Below are 13,615 nucleotides of genomic sequence, written 5' to 3'. Positions count from 1 at the left end.
CAGATTCCAAATGAATTGACAGTGACATTCTGCCAGATGGTGCAAATCTGGTTCATCAGGTGATGCTGGGATACATGTTTCATTTTGCAAGTTTTCCAGAACTTCCCAATATTTCATTTCTCTATTAAAAAAAAGAAAAAAAAAAAAGTTTGTGAAGTGAAATCACACAGCACCACATTTGACAGATTTCCACGAATGTGTTGAAAACATATATCTGGCTTGTCACCCTATAGTGGGTGATTCAGATTCTGCTTTTGTTTGGAGACTTCCTTGATTTGCAGCTGATATAAGGCATGTGCCACATACACTTCAGGTGGAACTTTACTGATATTGCATATTTCTGAAGCAGATCAAACAGAAATTAGAGAACCTGGAAGTTCTGTAGGAAGAAATAAGTTTCCAGAAAATGACGTTTTCCATCTGTTTAATTTTTTTTTGTGGTGTATGGTCTTTCCCGTGGTTTTCTGGAGCTTGCTTTGTAGCACTGCTAAGAAAGTTGGTGTTTCAGATTTCCTGGGTTTCATGAAAACCTTTGTTTTGGCTTTGGTTTGAATGAGTTCATACTCAGGAATTCTGCACTAAGGGTTAGGGTTCAAACCCCAAGTCTCAAAGCAATTCTGTGCTAAAATGATTGAGCTTTAGGCTGTTTATTTGTTGGAATCAGGGGACTTTCACCCAAACTAGAGCCTTGCTGAGGTCTCAATAGAAATCTGACCCTAGTTTTGCCAAAAAGCAGTTCATTTTTCTAGCTAGATGTATAAAAGAGCAGCACAAGCCTATTTGAACACTTCTCACAGATAATTTTATCTCATTGTGCATCACCAAGGTATGAAAACATTTTTTCTGACTCAAAGCTTGAAATGTTGGTCTGACAGTAGATCAAGAGTCAGTTTATGCATGTGGATACACACAGAGAGAAACTTGCACATGCACTGACCTGACCAGCCAATGCAAGTTTGGATTTAAAAGCCATAAAGTTGAATTTTCACAATGACAGTGTTGTCCTGAATGGACAGGTGTTATTTAGATAAAATGCTATGGTAACATAGCTGTAGGAATTTTACTCAAGGTCTGGCTTGTGCCTCAGCATCTCAAAGGAGGATTTTGTTTGTCTGCTTGGTATTGTGTGGTGCCTCACAGAAAACAAATGGTCAGGCTGGGAGTCAAACAGAGGCATCCTGTCCTGAGCTGCTGCTTTCCGACATTACATCCAAGCAGCCATTCTGTCCTCCTCCTCCTCTCTACTGCTCAGCTATGGAAACTTGAAGTCTGAAACCTGAAACTCCTGGGCCAGCCATTTTTGCACAGCTCCCTTCCTTCACAATCCATCCATTTGGGGAAGGAATGAAAGCTCACAGTCTGCCTCCTCCTCAAAACATTTCAAACTTTCACTTATCTTCACTTAGAATAACTTGCCTGACCAGAGCAGGAGTCCAGGCAGTCCTAATTTGTCCATTTGCCAGAACACTTTGTAAGCAGTCAGCCTCTTATCTTTTGTGTGAGGAGGGGAAAAAAAAATGACCTTACTGTGCTAGCAGGTCATGTCATAGGTCATCCTTTCATTCTCCTCACAATCAACTACATTTGCAATCAAAGAGACAGCACATTTTCCACTAGCAAAACGCTCCTTTCAAAAGCAATTGGAATGCTTAGTGCGTGCCACGCTTGTCCCCAGTCCATGAATTTTTAGGGGGAGAAGAGAATTAGAAAAACTGAAAGATACAGCAGATTTTTATCTCCCCATTTCACAGAGGGATATAATATTATATTGCACAACAAGATACCTTTTCTTAATGAACCTTCAGTGATTTCCTCTTTTTTTTTTTTTTGTTTCACAATTGTCAGAGCCATCATGAAGAGTGGGGGTCAAGTTTGTTTGCTTTTTGTCTTGTAATTTAAGTATTCCGTCCTGTCAGGGTTCACTTTCCGGTGACCTCTGAATTCATGTAAAATTGCCCAAAAGAACCCAAGTGCACACAAGTGTGGGAACTCATCTGTTTGCCATCCCCACCCAGAGCAGACCTGCAGCTGAGTTTGCTGTTGAGTCTGAGTGGAAAGGGTGAGTGTGTCTGTGCTGGCCGTGAAGCTCGCAGGCTCTCGGAAATGTATAAATAAAGTTTTGGTTGTTGGGTTCAATATTGACAATGAATCTGAGAACAGCCATTTTTATGACCCCGAGTTTCTTAGAGGAGGAGAGGGTTTTGGTGCCTTTGGTTTATATGTTTGAGTGGAGATATGATGCAGCTGGTTTCTGTAGAGCCAAGGAAATCCCTAGGTACTTTTGAAAACATGAGGATGTGCTTTTGTGTTAGAAAATACACCTGCATTACCTGACACTGAGAATAGAGCAAGACCAGAACCAGAAAAAGATGTGCCTCTAATAATTTTCTTCTGGAATTTTCTTTAAGCTTTTTCAAAATATGTGATTAGTTTGGTTGTTTTTTTTTTCTAGGTGAAGTCTTACATGTTTTTATTCTGCAGTCTGTGGAATTGGATGACCAGTCTGTTTCTCTTGTATCTTTTCAGCTAGCATAAATAGAAAAATTGTATTTTCCCCATTCTTTATTATCATTTATTAATGAACTGACTGTGTATTTAGAACATTTGGGTCTGTTTTAGTCAGTTTGTAAGCCCACATATATGGTGAATGTATTAATGGAAAAATGGTAAAGAGTAGCGTAAGTAGTAAAATCCTCATATGTTAAACAGCTGTTTTAAATATGAATACAGTGTATATGTAGCATATAAAACCTTCAAAAGGAACTCCATGGAATGCTGGAATTCAGTGTTACTCCATTTAGTTTACAGTGTAGGTTTGGAGATATTACACAGAAGTTTTGAGGGAAACTAGGTAAGCAGTGGATTTAGAACAAATAAGTTACAATGAAATATTTATTTGATTAACTTAGTTTGCAAACAAATTTAGACTTTATAAAATGACTTATTTTCAAATACAGCTAGGTCCACTGAAGTCTATGAATGACTAACACTGACTCCAATGGGCCAGGCCTTCAATCAGGGAGTCATCCAAGCTTTTGCTAAAGGCAGGAGGAGATTGACTGGCTCCTCAGTCAGTATCTCTCAAACACTATTCTTTTATAAGCTATTTGATTATGGTTTAATTCTGTGTTTTTCAAATATTTTCAATTTCTGGTTCTCTAGCATTCATCTAGTTAAGGAGTGCACTCTGTGTTTAAGTCTGTGGATGTTTTTTCTTGCTTTCTTAGCTCTCACAGCCTCACAGAGCAGGTAGTTTATAGACTTCTATGGCTCTACAGATCACAATATACTAAAAAAACCCTTGTTGTCATAGAATAATCCACTATTTATGAGAAATGAGTCATCACTCAGTTACACAGACTTCACTTCTTAAATTGTCCCCAAATATTTCTTTGAAAATAGTCTTAGTCCAAATACTGGTGCAATTGCATATTCACAATGCAGTAACAGAATATTTTCTTTCTGGGAAAGAAAGGAAAGCAATGAAGAAAGAAAGGAAGAAAAGAACGGAAGAAAAGAAAGGAAGGAAGGAAGAAAGAAAGAAAAAGAAAGAAAGAAAGAAAAATAAAGAAAGAAAAAGGCAAAGAACAAAGTTTTCATGACTTTAGCGTGAGTATTCAGTTCAGTTTTACACACTGACCAGCCTCATAAAGCTCTCCCATGTGCTGGTTGGTGTTTACTCCATTCCCTATTTTTTATGTATTGTTTTGTATGCCTCACAAACAAGCAATCAGCTGAAAAAAATAGCCTTTGACCCTATTCCCAGACTGACAGCCAGCAGTTTTGTATTTATTTAGACAGATCCTGTAGGGAACAATCCTCCCTGGTGCTCATTACTCCGTGGAGTGACATTTGCACCCACTTTGGAAAGCTTTAAGATCACTGATCCATGCTAAACCAGCACATTCCAGCAAACTCTTGTGCCAAGGGGCATTAGTTCTAACACATATCACCTTTCAGGACAGGAAAGAAATGAAACGTTATCGTTTAACATCAGTACATCTTCTTTGCCCTTGGCTATTTTCATAATAAATAGATTCAATGAACTTCTTAATTTCCTTGCCAAAATTTCAGATTTCCCTAAATAAGGGACATTCTAATAAGAAGTTCAGTGAGAGTCCATCATTTTTCAATGCATTCAGCTTCTCAAAGTGTTCAGTTGAAATTATATTCACCATACATGGAATGGTGATATGTGGAAAGGAGGAAAGGAATTGTGCACCTTTTACTTCTATTCAAGATCTGATTAATTAATTTCTTAAATATTTTTTTCTTTGTTGGTTATCTAAGAAAAAATGAACAACATCCAGCTTGATCCAGGAGTGTTTTCCTGAAAAACTTGGTCTTGGTTGAATTTCTCTTCCAGATCCAAATGAGTAGGGCTATTTTCTTGGCATTTTTATTGAAAAGATACCAAGAAAACCAAGAATTAAATTATCCAACAAGATAGATAAAATTAAATTTTCCCCATTAAGTGGCCTACACTAATTTACTTAGGTCTCTGATTCCAGTTTCACAAATCACTACTCAGATAATTTCAGTCACTTCATAATAGAGAAAGCCTGAAACAATAACTGAAAGTCAATAGTTAGAAATAGTTAGTCAATAGTTAGAAACAGAGAAGCTGTGGATGCCCCATCCTTGGCAGTGTTGAAGGCCAGGATGGAAGGGCCTTTGAGCAACCTGGTCTGCTCGGGAAGAGGTTGCCCCTACCCATGCCAGAGGGTTGGAAATAAATAATTTTTAAATAATCTTTTAATAATATTTAAATTCCCTTCCAACACAGACCAGTCTATGATTCAATAATTTTATGAAATAAAATTTCTGCCCACAAAATCTCTGCCTATTCTATTTCCTAAGAATAGGAAATAGGACTGTTTGATATTAATTGTTCTTGACTAATTCATGTTGGCAGCTACATACAAAGCTAAGCCTTATAAGAGTTTTATGGGAAAAGATATTTTGCACGCAGAGGAATTATTATCTCCTATGAGGGTTCCTGAGCCTGCCATTAATTGCAGTAACAATCACACTGTTAATGTTGCCAGATCTCAGGATTTTATTGTGAGCCTCACAAGTAAATCTGTATTTCCTGCACTCCAATGACTACCTCTGAAACCCAGATTTCTATTCTTTCTAAGGCGATATTTCCAGACTAGCAAGTGGACAAGCACTTGGCAATATTACCTCAAATGGATTTCAAATGTAGGAAACAAATAGTAAGAAGTCAATGGTGACTAAGTGTTTTTAAAATCTTATTATTTTGAGAGATTTGAGATGTTTCTCAGCATGACATTTGGGATGGCTGCCATGACACATTTGAATTTAAAAGGCAGTGCCACAGAAAGCTATATCCTCCTTGCTTAGCATTCTTCATGAAGAAAATGTTCTAATGAGACCCTTCGAGTAGTGGAGATGAACAATTGCAGCAAAACTATTACACCCAAGTGCAGTTCTTTAAAAAATGTAGAGCTGTTAGCAGGGTAGAACCAATCATCTCTTCTATGCCAGGTCCACTCTAACTTATTTCTCTAGTTCATTCTGGCCTGAAGAGGCAAAAACTCTTTCTGTCTGCACAAGTTAGGCTACTGCTTTGTTAGCAATGTACAAGTAATTGCTCTTCTCAATTTTTGTGTGTCATCAGTTTTAGTCAAGGGAATGCAGGACTGCAGAATACAACTAGTTTATCGCAAGACCTCATATCCCAGTTAAATATATGTTAGATCTAGCAAGTATGTTCAAAACCCAGCAATCTCAAAGTATTGGGAACCTGGCAGGTATTTGAGAACTTTGATGGGAGCTCAAGACTCCAGAAACTACAGCCAGAAAAGTGGCTGTAAATTAGTTTATCTTGCAGTTTATGGGAGTCCTTTGCTTCTAAGCAGTAAAGGAGGGAAAGAGATGTAAAAAGGGAGAAATGTGACTGCAAAGGAAATTGAAATGTGAGGGAGTGAGGGGCAAGAAGGGAGGAAGAGGAGCATCTGCAAAAATCTAAAACTGTGGATTTCAAGCTTCCATTGGCATTGTATCCCTCCTTTGCCATCTATTCTTTCCTGCTGTATGGGATCAGCCTTAAAGGAGACAGAAATAAATTCATTTTACATAAGCTACAGCCCAGACCCAAGGCAAACTTGGGGCTGCTCAGGCCAGCCCAGGGAGCACTCACTGCAGGGAAGGAGGCTGGGGACTGGGCTCCCTTTGGGATTGCTATTTGAAGCAGTCTCCCTGTGGGTTTCAAGGCTCAGATGGTGGAAATTCAGCTACAAAACACTTTCATTACCAAATCAAAAGTTAAAACATGACCAAGCTTGTATTTCCATACTGGAGAAGAGGCTGGGAATACACCTACTTATGTGTAGGGTCACCATCACAAATAAGATGTTAAGGGCATAAATGTGGGCAGAATCTGCTATGACACAGATCTTGCCATTCCTCCGTGCTCCAATGGACACTGAGCTGCACACTCCACTTGAGAGTTCCTTGTTTTAGTATCCCCAAGCACAACAATGTCAGAGTGCTGCAGAGGTTAATCAGGTAGGCACAGGAAGGTTCATAAAGGTCTTTCTGAAGGTTTTGTTCTCTGTTTCCTGTTTCTATAGTGGTGTACCTTGTGTATATTTGTTCTGTGGGGTCTTTTTTTTTTTTCTTCTCTGATGGAATATTAAACAAAAAACCTCTCAAGGTGCTCAAACTCTGGATTAATTTGCTCTCTGGAAAGACATCCACAGCCAAGCATCTTTGAGTTGGAGCACTGTCTCAATGCAGCTTTTGTCAGTTGGGTTAGGAAGAAAAGCACATGTGTCTTGCTAGGATATACATAAAGATGTACTTGCTGAGGGTTTAGTTCAGATTTTTAAAGCATGTTTGGTTTTGACTAGAACCTGGGTATAATTTTGGGGTGTATTAGGAGCCTGGCAAGTAGTACCAATGTCTTGACAGAGCAAATTTAGGGACACTTGACACCTGTGAATTTTCATGCAAGCAGGGTGCATTGGTCTGAGGTAGAATGGTGGCACCATAAACCAACAGGCCTGAGTTCTGATTAGTTTATGCTTGTAGATGTTGAAATAAATTCTTATTCTTTTTGTTCTTTCCTATTATCCCTGTGTGGACATATAAAGGGGATACAAGGAACCACAGTATTAAAGGACACTTCAGTCAGATCATAGGCAACAATTTTTTGAAAGAACCCGGTCTGATTCCTCCACACCACTGAGAATAGCTGTCTGAGTGAGCTGGAACTCTTTGGGCAAAATAGGATGGTAGACACTGTGACGGTGGTGGTGGAGAAGAGAGGCAGCAGAAATGCTGATCTCCAGCATTTCACCTGGGATCTCAAGAGAGCTAGAGATCCTAGGCTTTTATAGGAACTGGCAGCAGGGGGTGGGGAATTGGTAGTCTAGGATGCACTGGAACAACAGATTTGAGTGTCCTCCTCATAGAGAGAACCAGAATTATGGTAATAACCAGGTCTCTTTCTCACAAGCATCTACAAAGTAGAGACAATGAGATCTTTTCCTATAAACCTTAGATTTATCTGTGTTAGGTTTATCCATACAGCCTAGTTACAGTCCTAGGTAGTCTATACTATATTACACTGACAAAAAGAACTTTCAAATGTCCTTAGAGTACGACATAATGGTGCATTTTATGTCTTTATTCATTGGTCCCTGTGCATGAAATTTTACTATGTTGTATTTAGTAATATGGGAGATGTAAAAGGCAAGAGACACTGCAGATCTCAGTGGTTCATTAGTCCTGCACTTTATCATGTTTTAAAACTTCTCATTCGCCAGATCACAAAATAGCTTCCTCCTGTATCAAGTGTATTAAGTGTGAATCCACAGAGGGAACTTCTAAATGCTGCTGCTCCAGATATCTTGATTCTTCTATCTCTCTTCTAATAGGATTTATTATTCTGGAGGAACTTCCCTGTGTAAATTCCTAGTCTGGAATACTTACATCCAGTGCTTGTATGTAATTTTGTCTCAGCTGTAAGGGCACAGCTAATGAAATAGTTTCAGAACTAGTGATGAGAACTGTTTCCTATTGTAAAGACACATCTTCATTTGCAGGTACAGAAGACTATTACCAAAAATCCCAGGATATTTTCAGAAAATCCTTAGTGAACAAGCCTAGACAGGCATTTACTCCTAAGATAATAGAGATTAAATGTCACCAAAAAGGGAATCATAATAAGCAGTCCCCCAAAATGTGCAAAAATAATTGCTGAGGGCTTGGTGCCATTCCTCTCAGAGGGAGGCCTTCCTTCTCCTGGTGGAAAGCAGCCAGATACTGAGTTGGAAAGAAAAGAATACGAAATAATATTTTTCCTAGCATGGTTCCAGTACCTGAATTGTGATCTGATGGCTTGGATGGAATTTAACCCAGTTTTTTTGACTGGACTGACTTTTTTGATAGCTTGGATGGGAGTTGGTCCAGATATTTTTACTAGACCGGGGTTTTTTTTAGGAGAAAAAGTAGAGAGATTTCTTTGCCAGCAGGGGACAAATCTTCATGCTGTCAAGTTAAGCTGCTTCTCACACCTAGTTTTCATTTGAGACTATGCCACCAATTTAATTTTGATGAGATTGGCTCATAAATCTCAGCCAGAAAAATTATGTGAGCTATTAATTTTCCTTCTGCACCAGTCACTGCCATCCTCGGCTATCCTATTCCAGAGGCAGAAACTTCTGAAGTGCTGCAGCAACAAAGTACTGTGGTCATTCCAAATCTTACCCTGCCCAAGGACTGAGGGTACTAGAGTCCCAACTATCCCTGTGTGTGACTTAATCAGCCCTCACTTGTGGTGAGGTTAAAATGATGAGGCACTGACAGGCTGCAAACAGGCTGCTGTGGCTTCTGATGTTGTCTAGCCTCTGGTGGTGTTGAAATGCTGGGCTGCAAAGACACCTCCCAGGGGGCCAATGCTTCTCCTGGCTGAAAACTGACCCATAAACCTCATCCTCATCCTTCCAAACCAGCCAGTGGCTCCTTGGTGCCTCTTCAGCCCCTGGTATCTCTGCATGGACCAGCTTACAAATGTGGAAAATATTCTCACTGGCTTGAGTGCAGCTGATCAGGGAAGCAGATGTGGTCATGAAAGGCAAAAAAGAGCATTGTGTGAACAGTGGTCCTATAAGCTGAGGTTGCTCATGTCATTTGCAGCTCTAGGATTGGCCCCTGGAGCATTAAAATGGAGCCTGGAGGAACCCCTGCTCTTTGCTTGTAGGACCTGCAGTCCAACACTATTATCAAGTAACAAGCTGAACACAGAAGTTCATGACACCATGAAAATAGGTACACTTGGAGTGGGTTTATCCATCTGAAAAGATTTTATACCTCTCGTTTGGGTTAGAGCAATTGCCTTATTATCCTCCAAGGTGCTGCACATTTTACACTTGAGCAGCACACCTGAATTCATGCGCCCAGGTAGGCTTCCACCCTTGTTTTCCAGAGCTGCTATGTTCAGTGCTCATGATTGCTGGGTTAACCTTTACTTCCTCAGAAGTCATTTACCAGTTCCTTGTTGCTGTGTGACTTTCCCTAGACTCCATGGCTTGTACGAGTCCACTGTTTTATCTTTCAGCACAGAGGAGCGGTTACTGCAGGACTCAGGAGACATTTATCAAAGACATGACTGCTGATTCACTACAAAGGGCTGCTGGATTCCTCTAGGAACTGTCTTTTGACCTGTTGCTATAAATTTTGCACTGCAGAATTGGCAGACTCTAATAGCTTTTTGTAAGTGAGTTCTGAGAAGAGAAGCCTGACCTCAAAGGACCTAAATATTTAAAAGTAAGAAGTTGTGCAGTTGTTTGGGTGTTAGGCTAAAATGTAGACTTAAAAAATGTAATTTCTCAGATATCTACCAAGATACATTAATTGCCTTTTTTCCATTAAAAATCAATCTACCATTGTAATTTTTAAAAGAAATTTTTTAATTTAGTGATGGGGTATTGTTCATATGGAGCCAAATGCATAATCACATCTTGCATGGCTCTACATCAGAGCATATTTTATATTGAACAAAGAAGCAAAAGTGCTACCTGATTTTTGTTATTTTCAGTATGCTTATTATGTTCCAGAGTAGGAACACTACCAAAGACACAGATGTATTCTGGAGAATAGTTGAAGGACAGCTCTACCTTCTTATTTTACTGCAGAAATAATCTGGATGCAGGAGAGGAAGCTGTAAATCAGTGGTACAGAGTGGCTGCAAATACCAGCATTTGCATAGATGTGGACAAATACAGAGCATGCCTGGGAATTCACAGATGGACAGGTGTCTGAACCTGCCAAGTTAAGGTCTGAATTTGCCTTTGCAGCACATTGGAGATGCCAGTGGAAAGTCTGGGACACTGTGGAACAGCCTGGTGCAGGTATCAACATTCAAAGCCATTTAAATACTTTATTGGCAGGGATTTAAGACCAAGAAAAGCAGATGTCGGTCAATTCCTCTTCACCCTGTCTCTCTCCCTCCCTGCTCCACCATACCATAGAATATTGCAGAGGGCATTTCTGCAGTTTCGTTGATGTTTTTGCATGGAGCTTGGATGATCTATGTAGCTGGGGAGGAAGCTCTGAAGTGAATTTCCATTTTATAAGTCATATTGAGAACAGGAGAGATGGTTCAGCTTTTCCGTATGGGGCAGCTGGCCAGACAGGGCAGACTGATGACACAAAGGAGTGAAGATGAAGGGAGTGCATCTGGAGACAAAAGAAAGTCAAAACCACAGAAGAAGCTAGTAGCTGCAGGAGAAAGAGAGAGAAATATGAATCAGTAGGGAGTGAAATGTGAGGAGTCATAGTGGAAAGAGAAACGGTGAGAAGAAAGAGCAAAGAAGCAAAAAGACTGATAAAAGATGCAGCAAGTTTAGAGTATGTGAAAATAGAGGGATTAAAAAAAAAAAAAAAAAAAACAACACCCAAAAACAACATCCCAGAATATTTCACATCTGCTTAGGGGGCTCAGATGACATTTCCTGCTGAAATTCATGGTACATGTGTGAACCCACAGGTTCCCTAAGTGACTTAAAATTTCAGCCAGGAAATCCAGTGAGCCAGAAACAGTACCTCAGACAGGAAGCCTTACCTCTAGAAAAGCCAGTTCAGGAGCTGAATCACATAAACTGGCCAATTTTTTTTTTTTTAATTTTTAATGGAAAAAAATGAGGTTAGAAGAAGAGAAGTGGCTGCTGCTTGTCTAATAAGGGCACTCCAGACTGTGCACATGCTCTAATATTTTCCACTGTAGCAATACAGAGCCTTTCCTCATCTGCCATCACTTTTTGGGACTTGGATTCTGCTCTGAACTCAGCTTGTTCATTGGCATCTCCTTTTGCTTGCTTTTCTTTTTCTTCTCTGTCTCTATTGCACAGGGAGATGAAGTCCCTGGGTTCTGGGAAGGAGCAGGAAGGTGCCCTTTTCCTGGAGCCCTCACTCAGAGATTCAGGGAGGCTGGTTCCACACTGCCATCAGCTGTGACCTGCTCAGGTTTCTGTGGTATTTGCAGTGAGATGAGTAGATGTGACTGTGCTTCTTGGACTGTGGAGCTTGTGTAAAGCTCGGGCTCATGTTACAATCAGGTGCAGTGTCTGCCTGTGTTTCTAACCTTCCAAAGGAATGGTGATTTGCCCTGGCCATGGGAGCACAGGAAAGGGAGCCCCTGCAGAGAGGGCTGCTCCCTGCACCACATCTCTCCCACTCTGGAATCATTGCTTACCCGCAGATTTACATGATGCTAAGACAGAGCAGTTTTTTGACTGCTACTCAACATAACTGCTTCTTTCTTTAATAATATAGTTCCCATCTCATTTAAGATAATATCAAATTTGGTTTGTGAATTTTCCCATCTACACTTCTTCTACTCTATACAGTTAAATAGGTGGTAGGACAGGTGATGGTCTGCAAACTCACCAACAAAGTTCATCATCTGGAGCTTTAAGGGCAGCTTATTTAACACATGCGGCTAAAATTAAATGTGCACTGGTTGATGGATGAAATCACACTATTTTTTCATAAAAATACAGTTCTGGAGGTGCTCTTCATTCCTGCTTTGCTGGTTTGCACATTGTAATTGAATCCCCCAATCCAGAATTTGGCACTCTTTCTACACTGTAACTAGAAACTTGGTTCTTTGTGTTTTCTTAATTTGTATTATTTATAATAACATTAAGTCTCCTGAGCTGGTGGTGGAAGTCAAATGACAGATCCTTCACCTATTATGCCATGTTTTTTATCAATTATCTTGCTGAATATTCCAGATGAAAACAGTGTTTGTACTGGCCAGAATCTGGGCTGTGCCTGAAGAAATATTTTAGTGAAATGAACATGAGGAAAGCTAGAATACTAAGCCAAAAATAGAATTTTGTGCTTCAATATTCTCCTTAGCCTGTTGTACACAGAGTTGTATTAAGCTGTTTTTTCCAAGAGAGGCCTATTTTCAGACTTTCAGCATCTGTAAAAGAATTTATAATGATAAAGAGGGAATTCATATTTTTAGGCTTTTAAAAAGCTAATTGTGAAAGTCAACAGTTCTTACAATAGGCATCTGTCTGAAAAATATTCTTCAGATTTTCACATGAAGTGGTGCTGTGTTCATTAAACACCCTGGTTTTGTAGTGCACTCTGGTCGAAGATAAAATCTTCTGAAGAGCCTTCCAAAGGAGATTTGTGAAGTAACATATATTTCTGTCTTGAGGACATCCTACCTGGATGCTCACGAGCCAGAGAAAAACAGAGATTATTGATGGCTGTGTCAAGAGCTGAGCAAATTTATTTCCCATGAGTGACTATTTTAGATGAGATGAAGGATGGCAATACTCTTCCAGGAGAAAACCTCTGCTACATACCCACATGCATTTTACAGAACTGGTCTGAAGAACTGCTGGGTCTGTTAGGACTGCAAACTCCTTTTGTGTTTTCTTTCCTTTTTAGGACTTACTAGAGCTGTATAATTAAATGGAGATTATTGGCAACATTATTTAGCAGTCATTATGGAGTCATTAGGGTTCTGCTTGGGCAAGAAGATAAGTCCCCTTCCTCTCTCACACTTGATGCTTCTATCAACAGCTTAGAAAAGTGGTTCACAATGAATTGCTACTTAAGTAGCCCTATCTTCCTCTGCCATCTCCCTCCTGTTGTTCTTCCCTGTGGGCTGGCTGGAAGGTCAGTACACTCAGCTTGCCTGATGTAATGCAGGCTTCCCGATAGCTTTTGGCACTTTGCAACTGTGAAAAAAAGAGAAAAAGAGGGCTCCCAAGGGACGGAGCCACTGCTGATCCAAAGAGTGATGCCTTTCCTGTACTTTGTTCTGTAAGCCACGGACTGTGGCTCTCTGTGGGCTGCTCAGACACATCAGCGCTCTCCTTCCTTCACAGATGCTCCGTACTGTGACATGGCACAAAGCTCCGTGAAGGACTTATGGCACCTAAGTGTTTCCCAGCCTCTGTGGCTCTCTGGTGGCTGCTCTAACATGGGAATTAGAAGGCTGGATTCCCTCCACACCACACAGTGGAAGTGGGCATAGAGTCTGGTGTAATTACATAGCAGTTAATAATTCTGCAAGTGTGTGTGCGTATGTGTGTGTGTGTGTGTATAGGTTGAGCTGGCC

This window comes from Taeniopygia guttata, chromosome 3 (genome assembly GCF_048771995.1).
Source record: "Taeniopygia guttata chromosome 3, bTaeGut7.mat, whole genome shotgun sequence".
In the NCBI taxonomy this organism is placed as follows: domain Eukaryota; kingdom Metazoa; phylum Chordata; class Aves; order Passeriformes; family Estrildidae; genus Taeniopygia; species Taeniopygia guttata.
Note: the sequence above shows the minus strand (reverse complement) of the source record.